A 17852-nucleotide genomic window follows, 5' to 3' on the forward strand; every position below is an offset into this window, starting at 1 on the left:
GACTATCTGTGCTAACCGTCCCTAATTTAGTAGTGTAAGACTAGATGGAAAGCAGATAGTCATCACCACCCACCGCCAACTCTTGAGCTACTCTTTTACCAACGAATAGTGGGATTGACCGTAACATTATAATGCCCCCACGGCTGAAAGGGTGGGCATGTTTGGCGCGACAGGGATGCGAACCCGCGACCCTTAGATTACGAGTCGCATGCTTTAACACGCTTGGCCATGCCGGGCCCATTTACGTAATATAAACGCTTGGTCTCATGACCCGGTTTGTGAACACTGCACAGTAAAAAAATGATAGCATAGAGTTTTAGTAACCTTCCTTTCTCAACTACTGATAATTATCTTAAGATTGTAAGTAAATAATATAGGAAACTTTCCGCATAAAAAACAAATTTTCAATAATTTTTAATTCAAAAGCTTAGTTAAAACCTATCTTTATGTTCTACACAGTTTTTTTCCTATTAATGTACATAAAAAAAATTCAACCATAACAATTGCAGTAAACATACCCACTCATAATCCGGTGCAGAAGAAAAATGGTAAATTAGATCTTCTGAAGATTTTTTTTTTAAATTGTTCATAATTATCTTTCAGTTAGTGCGAAAAAAATATATTTTAACTAAAACTCAATCATCTATGTAGTTTTCTTTTTCGTTAGAATATAATTTAGGAACTAATTGTGAAACGACTATTAGTCCATAGTAAAATATCGTCAAAATTAAGTACGCTTAATGAGAAACGTAAATAATTTTTCTTAATCCTCTTACAGTATATATACGAAGCGAGTATCTTTAGGACTAACTAAAGAATACTACGAATTTCTATCTAACTTGTATTATTAGCTTTAGTTGCTTGAGGTAATTTCTTACTCGAGGGAATACTGTGAAAAACAAAATTACGCCACAGTTAAAAATGAAGATGAGGTAACATTTTAAAATCAATTTTATGTGAATTGTTGCTTTATAAAAAAAAAATAAACGATGGCCCAACATGGATGTTATTTGTTTCGAATAAGATGGACGTTAATTACATCTACATTCAATTTCCTTGTTTAAATAAACACCACATTTCGTGAAATATTTCAAACAACGGGTAGAGCTATTTCGTTCGCTATCCAATATGGCCCAGCATGGCCAGGTGGTTATAACATTAGACTCATAATTTGAGGGTCGCGGGTACGAATCCCCGTCGCACCAAACATGATCGCCCTTTCAGTCGTGAGAACGTTTTAAGTGACGGTCAATCCCACTGTTCGTCGGTAAAAAAGTAGCCCGAAAGTTGGCGGTTGGTGGCGATGACTAGCTGCCATCCCTCTTGTTTTACACTACTAAATTAGGGACGGCTAGCTCAGATAGCCCTTGTATAGCTTTGCACGAAATTCAAAAACAAAGAAACGAGACGAAAATACATGAAATTTGTAATAGCTTTCAATAAACTTTAGACAAGAAACTACAAGATAAGAGTAAACACCACACACCTCAAATATAGACTTAGAACATCGAGAATTTTAAATGAATTAAATATAATACTGAAATTACTAAATCCTAACACAGCATTGAATTCAATCCCAGTTATGACTTTCCTTCTCATAAATATTGTCTGAATTTAAACCTTGCAATCAACAGCTACACAGGTAGTATATGGTATCCTTACAAAATACTCGATCGTAAGGCTCTCAGATATAATAAATACGTTGTCATAACTAAAACTGATATAGGCAGCTAAATTATCATCCTGAACAAGAGCCAATGTAAAGAAGGGACTAGAACTGTATTAATAGATTGTTCATATAAATTATTAATTTAGAACCCTACTGACACTTATCATAAACAAGGTAAAACACTTTGAAATATTGTGTTACCTCAACCCTTAACCATATTTTCAAATCATAACTAATTTTTTTTCCCTTATCGGTTACATGGACAATCTAAAATACATACAGAAAATATTCATTTCCACACGATTGTTTCTGATGCTCATTTATCATCACTTCTCATTATCGGATTCATAACTGATAATGTTTGTTACTTATCCCCACAGCAAAAGCATTGGATTAACGATTCAACACACAATGTTTATTAAATTCAGTCATAATAATGTTATGGTTTATTTAGTTACCGTACCTTTATGAATTCAGAATTCAATTGCTGTAAATGAGGCATTAGTTGTTCAGAACCACATTACTTCGCTTGATAACTTGAAATTACCAAAAAGTTCACGAAAACTTGCACTACGTTTCCGTTTTTTCCCAAATAAATACAAATTCTATTCTCAAATTTAGGGGTTACAAAGGATTAGATTGTTCTTTCTCCCCACTAGTTTGCGAACTTTCTGTGTATTATTTTGAAATGATTTTTCTTTCACAATTGTCACTTAACCCCACATTAGATTGTGATATGTTGGTAATGCAGCGTATCGGTGAATGTGTATGTTTGTTTTGGTTTAGAATTTCGCGCAAAGCTACGCGAAGGCTATTTATACTAGCCGCCCCTAATTTAACAATGTAAGACTAGAGGGAAGGAATATAGTCATCACTATCCGCCGCCAACTTCGTCAAAGAATACTTTTACCAATGAATAGTTGGATTGACGGTTACATTATAACGCCCTCACGGCTGAAAAGGCGAGCATGTTGTATGAAAGGGATTCAAACTCACGGATAAAGAGACGAGCGCCTTAACCACCTGGCAATGCTGGGTCTCGGTGAGATTATATTCAAATATTTACAACTGTTAAACAGTTCACATGCTAACATTAAATGTACAACGTAAAGTGAACATCGAGTAAAGTCAGCTGTTTTAGTAACTCAAAACTCTGATATTTCCCGAGAAACGTCCGTGTTTCAAAAACCTATCATAGTAACCATACCGCTATATATATAGATGCGTATCACCCTTCGTATCAAATAATTTCGTGTTCCGTATTTTAATTACATAGCATTCCATATTCTCTCCAATGTTCAACACCTTTTCAACGAAATCAGCGGCGTTAAATATGTGGCCACAGAAAAAAGTGTACCATCAGATAACACCATGTAGCATAAATGTTGCTCCTGCATCGTATGTGTTATTTCTTAATTACATATGTTGTAAAAGTACAGAAAATGGCCATTATTTCCTTCAAACTTTGCTTTGTGACCTGGATAATGAAATTTAGAAATTAATCTATTTTCTATGTAAAAATGGGCAAATTTGCACATTTTCATTTACATAAGGTCTGAATAAAACAACATATGAATCAATATTTACATGTATTTACACTAAAATTATACAAAAATGTTTAGAAGTGAATAGTTTTTCGAGATTTTGAAATGTATTGTAAATCACTTTCACGTATCAGCCCCCAAATGTGGTCTCACATTACGTTTTCGTTATACGCTCCTATGTCACAAAAACAAATTTTGAAGAAAAAAATAGGTCTTTTCCATTTACTTTAGGCATAAGCAATTGGGAAATAACACTTACTGCCCGTAAAAAAGAAAAAAGTAAAAATTTTTACATAGTGTAATCATTGATGAATCTGTTAACAAAGTAACTATTAGAATGGTTTTGCCTGTTCTCACATCTTATTATGTATATATATATACACATAAACTGAATTATAAAGTTATTTGCCTACCTTATTTCGTTTATATCTCACATCAAATAGAATAAGTTTATGTAGATATACGGACTGTCACGTTGCTTGTGGACTTATTTATTATTCATAAAACTGATAAACTTCTGAACAACTTGGAAAAAAATTAAATTTATAAAATGAGGAATAAGTGCAACAATGTCTATAAAGGTCAGACAATTTATAAATTAAAACTTGCAATAAATAAAAAATTGCACTTTAGCATGTGCAGCACAATATGTATTAACTATAGCCATCTTATCCTACAGAATAAGACAGGATTATTTTGTTTCCTTTGTGACCATACTGACCTGTGTGTAAGACTATAAGTAATTAAACAAAGATTTTTCTTTGTGTCAGATATTCCATTCTGCCAGTTGTACTTGAATTAACATTGTATAAACATGAATATGTTTGTTTATATTTATTGAAAATATGTATTTTTATGTTTACTTCAATATTTTACCTTATATAGTGACGTATACAGATTTATGTACAGATCTATTTATTGATGTTTAATTTAAATAGAACGTTAATTTAAAACTGACATATATAGCGTGCTATTAGAGTAAGTCTTTAAGTATAATTTATAGGAAGTTGATTCATCTACCTTCGTTCTGCCTGATGATGGCTCAAAAATATGTGTATCAAAATATCTGTGGTTTAGCAAAATTAAATAATTATATTTAATTGGTGAATTATTTAATTAAAATAAATACAACAAAATATACGAGTAAACCACTTATTAACATGTCAATCGCTCTTGTAATCAATCCAGTGATCCACCTTTCACAGGATCACGTAATCTTCACACTAGTACATAACTCCTACTCCATTACTCATACTTCACGCCACTATGAATTCCTCACACTTCTGTACAATCACCATACCAAGACTTAACTGCTACGCCATTACATAACCCATACACAACTAGTCATCTTCTACACCATTTACAACCATCACATCAAGACCAGATTCCCACACCACTACATAAGGTCTACGTCACTAGTCATAATCCACACCATAATACAATCAATACACCAATAACTAACTCACACATCACTACGCAACTTCTACGCTGCTATATATCCTTACGCCACTACTCATCCTCCAAACCTCTATATAATCATCACATCAAGACCAGACACCCACACCACTACATAAGCCTCACGCCGCTACCAATCCTCCAAACCCCTATACAACCATCACATCAAGACCAGACCTCACACCAATATTTATTCTGAACACTATTATACAACCACCACATCAAGACCTAACATCCATATCACTAAACAACCTGTCAGAATACATAAACAGCTTCAAGCGGCTCTGTCCAAAGATCACATGTTGTAATACAGTTTCGAAATACTTCCAAGATATTAGTCAAATCGTAATCATTATTGAAGGAATAGGTTGTTTAAGACATAGCCTGGCGCCAGTTGCATCTTACAAGTCTTACCAGTCATTTTTTTTATCTTGATTTGGTTCTGTCACCAACGGTTGGCGTTCAAATTCCACCTAATATTACCTTTCTGTGCCATTTTGATAAATGTTTGTTTGTTTGTTTTTGAATTTCGCACAAAACTACTCGAGGGCTATCTGTGCTAGCCGTCCCTAATTTAGCAGTGTAAGACTAGAGGGAAGGCAGCTAGTCATCACCACCCACCGCCAACGCTTGGGCTAATCTTTTACTCTCACGGTTGAAAGGGCGATCATGTTTGGCGCGACGAGAATGCGAACCCGCGACCCTCAGATTACGAGTCGCAAGCCTTAACACTCTTGGCCATGCCGGGCCCTTTGATAAATTTTGAAGAAAACTTACTTCTAGCTATAGTTGATATCAAATGGCTAGACAAATAATACTTATCTGCTTATTTAAAATTCTGAGAGGTACTTTTCCTTATACATTATTTTGGAGACTATTGTTCAAATATCATACCATACCGAACTGTTTCGTGATCAGTCCATTTTCCAACAGCAACTGAATGGAGTGTTCTATGAATATTTGTAAGAATACCAGTAACATAGCCAGTAAGTACACTGAAAAGACAGCTTTAAGCTCACATATAAAAATGTATGCGCTATGTCCACTTCTGGAATCGAATATCGGGTTTTACGGTTATAAGTTCTTAAGAAAGAGAAGTTATACTTCATATTTAATGATAACACCTTGTAAGTATAAAAAACATCTGCGTAAAAATCGAATACTGAATTTTTGCCTTGTAAGTCTTCAAACTTACATCGAGAGGTGGAGTGGTGTATTATAAATGACACTCATATAAATATCACATTAAACAAGTTTTTAACTATATTGGTTATACTTTTTTTAAATCCTTCTGAGAAGTCATAGTATACAGATAATATGTTAAAAAGACAAAACAAAAGTTAGATTATCTTCAACGATGTTCTTTCTACACTGAAGAAACTGGTTAAGTAGTAACATATATTATTACAGAATATCTAAAAATTTATCTTTCATTGATTTCGAAAAAGTCTTAATTGAATAACATTGTATAAAACACGAAGTTTCCAGGTTTAATACCTCGAAAAAGTGTATTAAAAGACATTACTGCTAACTTGTTTAGGATAGTTGCGCAAAGCTACACAAAGAATATGTGAGCTAACCGAACTCTAATCTAGTCAGAAGCACCTAGTACCCACTACTCTAATCAAATAATAAAAACCTTTTGCCTTTCCATGTCTGATATTTTTATTAACTTGTAAAATCTAAATCCATAAAGTTGAAAATAATAGCTACTCGTAAAAGCTGATATTTGTAACACTGAAAGCTGAAATGCTCAGAAACATATTATTTTCCTACTGAACTAAAGAAAGTCTTATTTGCTGGAAACCACTAAAGACGTTTTGTATCATATCGTACCAGAGGATATAATTAAGTTCTAGAAGTAAAATGTTAAAAGTTTTAAAATATTCTCAGGATTATTAACACATACTTAAAATGTGTCTCAGAACGATTTGTATGGGTATTAACACTTTTATTGATAAGCAGAGAACAACGTTTCAACCTTCCTAGGTTATCCTCTCGTCATGAAGGAGTATATATGAAACTCTTTTATTAATATATGTATATACACATTTATCCTATATTTATATTTGACTCTAAAATCAGTTATGTCATATACCCCGTAATTATTCATCTGTAATATGATTTCCCAGTTTCACTAATCCTTAAAAAGCTGACTCGTTTTCTTAAAAAAAAACAAAGTATTATTGTATAAAAACCGATTACGTACGTTTAACCTAAACTTTCTTGGTTGGTTAATATGGGAATCGACTTCATGTAAATCTAGTGTACTCGTTGTGTTTTACATTATATTTTATGAAGTAAGTTCTGAAAACGTTCATAAGCCATTCGAATTTATATCTCGGTGTCATTCAAATGCATTACAAATGATCAAGCGACAAGTTTTAATAGGACAAGAGTAACTGACGCGGAAATTCTAATTTTAAATCTTTAATAAGCGAAGGCTAATATAAACGTCAGTTCGAGTTTAACCTGATCACACATCAACGTCAGTAACATAATGAAATCTATTGAATCTTTTAAAGATCCACTTGCTATAAGGAAGTTCGATTTATAACAAATTGACCTACGTGATATTTAAAAAAAATACCTAATCTCCTTTAGCTAAACAAACCAGTATTAGTTTACAATGTTGTCACGATCCTAAAAGTAATAGGGTGAAGTAAAAAAATTGTAATAAACATAGCGCTTTATCATAATTGAGGAGTTAAACATACACGTGGTATCATGGTTACTTTTGATAGTTCTTGTTTTGGTAACTCCCGCAGGATGTTTGAATTGAATATTTATTTAAGTAGTATTAATCAAAACAAATACATTTTATATCTAGTGATAAAAGCAGGGATCGTACTTAAAATTATTCCTGTGTTAGAAATAAGTTATAAATATTATATCTGCTCTCCCTCACCGATGTTATAAAAATACATTTTTGTCTCATGCTTACTCTGTAAACATTATCGGTGTTATACGTACCATTCATAACAATAATGTATACCAATTAGCGTGATGATGGAATCTCCTCCATTTGGAAACATTTTGTGCAGTTCCCAAGTCCTGATGGTAAAAAAACACAAAAACTATATCGGACAATGTTTTAAAGCTGATTATGAACACGACGGCGGATTGATATTGACACTTAACGATACACGATATCTTCTTCTAAACTTTAAGTAATAAATGGCTTGTTAAATATGTAATATATATATGTGTATGGATAAGTAAAATCCATATGTTCTTTGAATCTGAAAGAGAAATTTTAAATTACTTACGATGTCTAAAGGTATATTGTGACTTCACGATAAAGTTCTTTTCGTTCGGTTATTAAAACCTTTGCCCCGATACCTAAGTTCAGAGATTAAAGGCACAAAAAAATTAGCAAATAGTTTTAATTAACTTGCGATAGGTAAGGAGTGAATCAGGTATCATGTTGAAATACAGATACAAACCGGATGTTATTTTAGGAAAATTAGTAAAACCTTTGCTTACACACCTGGGTGAAGAGATTAAAAAAGGAAAAAAACACTTTTAATTAACTTGCGATAACTAAATGAATGTGGTACAATATTGAAATACAGATACGGATTGGAAGCTATTTTAATATATTTCGGAATTTCAAGACATTTTTAACCAAACCTGCTTCCAGAAATAAAATTTTCCTTGTTGAAAAAATGTGCTTTTACCAAGTTGAATTTAAAAAAATATCATTAATTTGCAGTAGTTATTTTTATGCCATAAGTTATGATATTTTGTTTATCTTTTATCTCCGACCTTTCTCCAAACTAACAATCAAAAATGGGTTGTTTAAATGAATTTACAAAAAAAAGCAATTTTTTGGTATTTTGTTTTTTGAATTTCGCGCGAAGCTACACGAGGGTTATCTGCGCTAGCCATCTCTAATTTAGCATTGTAAGACTAGAGGAAAGATAGCTAGTCATCACCACCCACCGCCAACACTTGGGCTACTCTTTTATCAACGAATAGTGGGATTGACCGTAACATTATAACGCCTCCACGGCTTAAAGGGCAAGCAAGTTTGGTGAGATTGGTATTCGACCCATGACTCTCGGATTACGAGTCGAGTGCCTTAACCACCTACCTGGCCATGCCGGGGCCTTTCTGTTAATATGGAAAGTGAATGAGTATGAAACGAGATTTGATCGTGAATAACATAAGTTTATCATAGTTTTTATCAACAATGTCGTTCGGCCTGAACTAATTCTTTCTGTTCGAAAAGTTTTCGAAGCTCATAGCTAATTTACATAGAGAAACAACAACAAAGATACGTTAAAAACTAACATATGTATTTTATCGTGTGATGTCTTGATAGTTGTGTTAAAAGTAATGCTAAAACCTGCTCTGTAATTTTAGAACTAAATATATTCTGTAAGCGTGTTAGTCAAATCCCGCTATCCGCACATACGTCAATGGATCGATAACTGTTGAATCGCCGCTTCTTTCCTTCTAAACTAGAAAATTTCGAAGCTACGGGCGATTGATTTCTCACAGGTCTATAGGCTTAGACGAAAGTTTTAAATCTCAGACACAACATCTAAGCTTATTACTGTTGCTGACAAGGGATACAAGCCAAGAATGTTAAAATAACAAAACGCACCAGAAGTGCTTTAATATTCAATATATACACTTCCCTCTGGTATAACAGCAGTAACCTAAGCAATAGGTGAATGACACTAAAATTCGAGGTTCGATCCCTGTCATGGGCAAGTGTCACGTTGAGATTAACACCATATAAATGGATTAATATTAAATTTTCATGTTTGTTCAGTATTAGTGATACTTGTACCCTTTTTAATGTGTAAAAGAAAGAATACCTGTTAATTTGACATTCCATGAAAACTTGACTACACTACGCTTGAGAGATGTGAAAACCAATTACAACGAATCTTTTGATGTCCTAATATGCAGGCACCTTTGTTGAAAAATCAGTTTATATAAAGCTACACGATGGATTATATATTCTCTGCCGACCGAAGGTATCGAAACACGAAATTTAGCGCCGCAAATCTTACAGCTGAGCAGCTAACAAATGAGCTGCAAATTTGGGTATGACAAATTTATACATATGTAATATAAAATCACTCTGACAGAATTATTTACTACTCACTTGATTATGTAGGTAAGTGGAAGTTATCATACATAAATCACTATCCATATTTAAATATATTATTTTCGATTATAAACATCATTGTTTAGCGCCTGTGTGAAAAAAGTTAAAAACAGTTTGCTATCATTGCATCATTGTGGCTCGAGATGTTGACTTTTCTTTATTTGAGATTATACGTGGAGATGAACCTAAATTTAAACCGAAACACTATCTTGGAAGGGAGATATTTGTATGCTGAACAGAAACTCCAAGGAGTGCGAAGAGGAATATTGATTTAGGAATATTTATTACCCATGGATACTTTGAACTGTAAATATATCATATATAGGTCTCGAGACCAATACACACATCATAGATCTTAAATAATTATCTGTTAGCTCAACATAATCACCGTCGATTGTTCATCTGCCTACAACTAGGTTCATTCTTTTTCTTTCTTTATTTAGAAATTGGCCAAAGTAGTTTTCACCATTCTATAGGATTTAGGAATAACAATCGAGTTTTAACACTGGCAGTATTTAAGCCAGTTAAACTGTATCGAGTATCCTTAGAATGGGTGAAGTACGATTCGTGTATTCCAGGCTCTTAAAAGACCCCAACTGAATACACACGGTAGTATTTTTACGTTGTCATAATTTCCATCAGGGTAATCTGTAGGAACCACAAAAACATAAATATTTGCCAGATACTCTACTGTAGGAAAGTATCTGTACGTTTTCTGCCTTTGACAATGTCCTTCCACACAATATAGAGACTGGACAAGAACCACAATCTCTACTATGAAACCATAGACATTCCAACATTTGTAAGGGATAGTAGGAAAAAAAAGAGCTTTATTTGTGTTTTCAACAGTGTAGGTACAACGTTTTGTGCTGAAACCAATGTAATTCTATACGCAATCAATATGTCCAAAGAATAAAAAAAACTTCTTCAAAGCACTCTACCTTAAACAAATAGTCCTACTAACCTCTATTATAAAGGAATATGCAGATCTCTATAATAATTGCTAATCTCTGAAGAACAAAGAAAAACATGATAATGATATATACATTTTATTTCCACAAGCACACACGCCATCCACGTATCTGAGATCAACGCTAATTTAAACGAGGGGAGACATAATCTTGAACAATCACATGAATCTCCGCTAGGAAAGGCCACCATTTCTGTTCATGCTACAGTGATCTCTAATAGAAAATACAAGTTACGACCTTGATGACTCATCCAGTCCCGTGAATAACCAAGTAGGGTGAAACTTAATTCTCCTGTTAACGTTTCTTATTAAGGATAAACCCTGAAACACGTTGAAAATAATCAAGTATGATGCGCAGGTTTATGAAAATACCATGCTGCACAGACCTCACAGGTCGTGCTAGTTCATATGTGACTATAAGTTACTGTGGAAACATAATGCTAGGTTAATCACATAACAGTAAGATATGTTAATAATTTCTGCAATTTTACTTTTAGAACCCTGATTAAAGAACGTTTTCGTAATGAACAGGTTGAAGGTTGTGGAAACTGAAAAATACATTATGCAAGAGTAAATGTTGTGATTAGTTCTTACATAACTTTGCAATTTTAAATTCACGCAGTTCCTGGTGTATTGATACTTGTTACGTAATTCATGTCTTTATTCTGCTTATCTTATGTACGGATCTGTTTTACGTATTGAGCCAATATAAGATACCAGACAATCTTTGTAGATATGAATAAATGTGAGAGCTAATAGAAAACATGTTAATTCAGAATATAGCCGAAAGATCCACAGCTGTCTAAATGAAATATATCGTTTGTTTGTTTTTGAATCACGCGCAAAGCTACATGAGGGCTATCTGCGCTAGCCGTCCCTAATTTAGCGTCTTAAGACTAGAGAGAAGACAGCTAGTCGTCACTATCCACCGCCAACTCTTGGGATACTCCTTTACCAAATAATAGTAGGATTGACTGTCACATTATAATGCCCCCACGGCTGAAATAGCGAGCACGTTTGGTGTGACGGGGATTCAAACCCGCTATCCTCAGATTACCAATCGAGCGCCTTGACCCCCCTGGCCATGCCGGGCGTGAAATATTTCGTGAACACTTTTACTAATAAATATAAATCTTAGACTGTGCATAAGCATTCTGTAAATATAAATAATAATAATAAATTTATATAAAACTTACATTGCTTACGTTATGAATAATTACGTGTATTTGTTAAATAATCAACAAAAATGATTTCACATCGATAATTCAAAAGCCTGGTAACATATGACATTTGTCCCTTGAATTGGTGATATTATATCCAAATAATTATTTTGATAAGCTGCTATTTATTCTATATGAAGTTAAAGTTTTTTGTAACATCAATTAGCATGGAATGATGAATATGCACTAATACAAAGGCATTAATGTAAAATGATATAATAATCCTGACGATGACCGAAGAAGGTCGAAACGTTGTTCGCTCCTCTTGTGCTTTCTTTCTCTACCCATACCAGACGCTTTTAAATATATAACGTTGATATAATGATTTGTTCGTGCATAAACTGCATGGAACTGTTGTGTAAAGGATCGGAATCTTTACGTACATAGTACGTAAAAGACAAGTTGAATTATGTTTCTAGCTATTTTAATTAAATCATATTGATTGTAGTGTTTAAGGTTTTAATTATTTTATGCTATACTTATTAAGATTATTTTACTTTTTGTTCCTGGATATAGAACCAAATAATTCCTTTAAGTTGGCCAGCGATCATGAAAATACCACTAAAGTTACATGAAAAAATACCGTTACAAATATTGGAGTTACATCAAAAACAATGTTACAAATATTGGAGTTACATCAAAAACAATGTTACAAATATTGGAGTTACATCAAAAACAATGTTACAAATATTGGAGCTACATCAAAAATACCGTTACAAGTGTTGAATTTACATAAAAAATAACGTTACAAATATTGGCGTAATATCAAAATTATCGTTAAAAAGAGGACATTGACAGTTGAATTATCCTAATCATTGTAGATATTACGTTTTTTGTGTATTGATTTATGATATTAAACATTATTTCTAGTCAGTTTTTTACACGGACGTATATTTCAATTGTAACGTATTTATGTACCGATTTCTGATATTTGTTACTTCATTTTGGACCATAAATTCTTGATAAATGCTTAAGCACAAACAAAATGCATCATAATTCGTATAATTTATTGCGTATGTTAAAATACTCTACTTCTCAGTGACATGTGTACTTTAGGTAAACTAAGTGTTGTTTGAAAGCCATTCTGTGACATAAATGTAACTCTTATATTTTGATATTAGAACCATAATTGCAACAATACAATTTGAATGGCTTTACTAAACTGATAAGTTGTCAAATTAAAGACAACTTACATCTTTGTTTTACTTAACGTAATAAATATTATTCTTATTTTTCAAAACAGTCACATGAAAAATTATAATAAATATATGTTTTGTTTTTATTTCCGATTATATGAATATTTCAGAGCATGCTTTAAACTCACTTACGCTACTGGAAGTAAAGAAAAATATGATTTGTAAACAATATCATCTCGATCCACTGCTATTCTGAGAAGTTATTGAAACGATAGAAAAATATATTTGTAGAAAGAATAGACCAAAATCTGCAAAACAATGAATTTTAGCTCTTCATAATACATTGTATTTATTAATGCATGGATGATAAAATATGTATTTCGTAATTACTATAACAAACATACACGTAGCCATGGAGGTACGGTATTGGTACTAAGACATCACGTGGAAAAAACAACCAAAATATGATTATCTGGTAAACAAAAAAACCCACCAAGTTGGTTGCTTTTCTGGAACGTAAAACAAGCATCTACAATGACAAGTTGAAGGGAGCTATTCCCTACTAAAGCGCTGGAATTGTCAGTTTTTTTTGTTTTGTAATAGTTTAACTTGGTATTGCGTGATTATGAACCATATATATATATATGTGAGTGTGTGTATATGTGTTATACATATGTTACTACGCAGGACTTTAATTTCCAACTACAGATTCAAAAAAAGTGAAAGCGCAGAACATTTTGAATATTATGAATACATCTCCATTTATTTACGACCAAATTACTATGGCAACAAGCACTCTTTCTCTTCATGTAATTTTCACTGAAAATAGACGAGTGAAAAATTTTTCCTTTCGCATTCATAAAGTGTTCTGGCAAATTTGACTGTTTCATCTTATTTTACAGCCTGGTTAGTTTGACTGAAGAATTACAACTACTATTTAACTTATTTGTGTTCACTGTTTAAGAAGTTTGATTTACGGGAAACAACACCCAAGTGTTGAGAGAAACAGCTTTTACCAAATGCCCAATATTTATCCCGAGGAAAAGACAACACAATTTTGATGCCACTGATGTGAACCGACGAAGTTAGCGAAAATCTGTAGATTTGATTTTTCAAGATGTAATAATATTTTTGATATCAAAGTAATTTTGTTTGAGACTTCGTTGGTTTAATATAACGGAGATTTTAAAGTTTTATGATAAAGCTTTTGTGTAACATTAACGATATTTAGAGGAAAGTAGATATGCCAAATTACAATACAATGTTTTTATTGAAAAATTAAAAATTCTTAAAAGTTAGAGACCTTTATTCAGAAAGGTGTTTCACGTATGACTTAGTTAAAATTACTGTTATTTATTATTTAAGTCACTGGAGAGCAAAATGTCCTTTTCCACTAAAATTTCGTGATATAAACTTTTAAGGATCGAAAATTCATTGCTAGACTTTAGTTGCTAAATCTAAGTTATGACTAGAATTTTCATCTGTGGTTCGTTCATTATGTTACGTGTCAAGAAAATTGTAATATTTTTACCAATAAGATTGTAAATTTATAAAGAAAAAATAGTATCCTAACAAACATACAATAGCTGGCAGTAGAGCTTGGCACGGCCAGGCGGCTCGCGCGCTCAACTGTTAATCTGAGGGTTGCGGGTTCGAATTCTCGCTCCACCAAACACACTAGCCCTTTAACATGTAGGGGCGTCATAATTTGACAGTGAATCTCTCCATTCATTGGTAATAGAGTAGCCCAAGATTTGGCGGATAGCCCTCGTGTTGCTTTTCACGAAATTCCAAACAAAGCACATAGTAACAATTAAACTCTGTAAAATGTACTTAGTTTCATCACTATAAGTATCTGCAACCAGTCCAACATTAAACTATACAACTACACCATGAACTTCAGGTTTTTTTAAAAACTGTTTTGCTTTCATCTGACACCAGTTTTACATCTGTTATTTGAGCTTACTCCCCAAATAGGTTCTGTCTGCAGCTTGGCTCAGATTTGTTGAATGTAATTTCAAAAGGAAAAGCTGAACGACAACATTTCTGCATTTATGTAGCATATATGTTGGGGAGAGTGCTTGTTTATTGGATTTCGCACAAAACTACGCGAAGATTACCTGCGGTAATCCGCTTTACTTTCGAAATGATAGACTAGATGGAAGGTAGCTATTCAACATCCACCGCTAATCCTTAGATTACTCTTATAACGCACTCATGGCCTCAAGATACGGAGAGCAATTTTTTTATCTTTATTTTTCGGCGTTAATGGAACGCGAACTACAGTATCTTAGTTCCACACTCCGACATTCTAAGCTCTTCCTGCAGATGCAACATTTAGTTTGGCTACTTAACTGAAGACAACCACATTTTATAACTGTGACCACGATCGTATTAAAAAGGTATGATTTCTTTAATACATTGTATCATCCTTTTTATAGTCAAATTTTAAACATTCCAATCTTACCAGTTTTTGTTTTGATGTAGTTTTCTTTATAAACTGTTCGTAAAATTAGTTAGCTCGTAGATGATTAGAATAAAAAAGACAAATACGAGCAAATCACTTAACACATTTTTTAAAAAAATTTCTTTAAAGTAAGAGTTAAAAAAGTGCAAAAATAATCACACTAACAAGAAACAATTCAGATAACTCATTACTGAACAAAAATTATTGTTAATTTTTAACACTTAAATAATTGAATAAATTTTTCAGTTTCTTAGTTTATTTGTAAAAAAAAAAAAGATGATTTCTTATCCCTGGTTAACACATCACATATTTCATTTGTATGTTGCTGTAATGGAGAGGAATTAGTCTAGGCGTTGTCACGAAGAAATGACAGAAAAGCCATGTTACAGGTATTTATTCTAAGGTATCACTAACTCTTTTTTTTACTGTACTTTTCTTCTAAGGATTTGTGGTGTTTATCTCACAGGGTGTGGTGACACATAAGAAAATATATTTCTTTTATACCACGAACGTGTTTCTTTACACAAAAGACAGATCAATTCATACAAAATGCTGTTTGTTAAAAGATAAGGTTTTAAATTAGTTACCCCCTGTAGATATTTACCATGGAAACTTTTGGTGAATCTATTACCGAATAAACATTCTGGTTTACGTACGGTGTCGTAAGAGTTAGAAACTGGGAACAATGTTGGATCAATAATGCAAATATCGTAAGAATATCTTGGTGTACCAAATGTTTTTTTGTTGTTTTTTTCTGTTCAGCTATATTATGCATGCAATGGGAAAAGGTTTTGATTTAAGACACACGCCTGTAGGAAGTCTAATAACATCTCACTTGGTAACATACTTCGGTTACATCCTAGTATTACGTCAACGAGTTCTTTGTGTGGTAAAATTATATTCCTTAGCAGATCTATACGACAACCTGACAAACTGTAAACGTTAAGGAATGAATAACACCAAAAACTAAAAGCCAGTGAAGCAAACTAAAAGCACATTAACACGATGATACTGCTTGGTCTAAATCATGTGATTAACTTCCGAAACTGTAATATTTATTTTTCTGTTTTATTTTTAATTTCGCGCAAAGCTATACGAGGACTGTCTGCGCTGAGCGTCCCTAAATTAGCAATGTAAGACTAGAGGGAATATAACTAGTCGTCACAACCCACCGCCAACTCTTGGACTTCTCTTTTACCAAAGAATAGAGGGATTTACCATAACATTACAACGCCCCATGGCTAAAAGAGGCGAGCATCTTTGGTACAACTGGGATTCGAATCCGCGAACATCAGATAACGAGTGGAACGCCTTAATCCACCGAGCCATGCTGGGCCTTATTTTTTTCGCCTCTTTACATAACTAATGTTTTATTTCATAATAGTTACTCGTAAAATTTGTTCCACGTTTAAAGTGAACGTTAGAGTGAACGTACGTTTACATTTTGGCTTCTGAAAAGGTGATTAAAATTAAATATATACACTTAATGAAATAATCACCGCTAAGTATTTATAAGTTTATGACACTTAGAAACAGAAATACAAGTAAAGTAACCTTATCAAACACCAATATAAAAACTCAAATACTGCAAGCTTAACTGTAACAAATTATCACGCAGTATATCATTTATTCAACTAGTGAAATGTAATATCGCCAGAAAAGACAACAACATTCCTGAAAACTTACAACTGCCAATTGTATTGTATCTGTTATATCCAGTGTCGACGAAGCATTTCGCTTAATATCAGAGCTCATCAGATCGCCTAAAATAAATTATGGCTAAGATGCTATTTCTCTTATCAAATTACAAAACAACAGCTGTTATGGTATAAGGTATATCAAGCTGGTAGATATTATTTATATCAATTATACTGATAGGCTACATATAAATCAGAATTAATGTAAGGAATAATTGCTATCTCAAGTTTCAAATCAGAATATAAGGAACCTGGACAGTTGTACAGCATGGGATTACAATTTTCAACTTGACCACCAGCTTGTGCACAAATAGGCTAACTAAAGAGGTCAGAGGCTATTATGGTTCAGGCAAAAAAAACTGCCTCTAATTTTGAACACTGTCCCTTAGTTATCCACCAGCATCAGATACGAGAAATGATTTTTTTTATATACTAAATAAAGGAGTTGGATATCCGCTCTCCTAGGGGGCACTGGTAAGTCTGCGGGCTTAAAATGCTAGTAATCGAATTTCAATATACCTGATGGACACAGTACAGGTAGTCCATTATGTAGTCTTGTTATTAACAAT

Source organism: Tachypleus tridentatus, chromosome 10 (genome assembly GCF_004210375.1).
Source record: "Tachypleus tridentatus isolate NWPU-2018 chromosome 10, ASM421037v1, whole genome shotgun sequence".
Taxonomy (NCBI): Eukaryota; Metazoa; Arthropoda; class Merostomata; order Xiphosura; family Limulidae; genus Tachypleus; species Tachypleus tridentatus.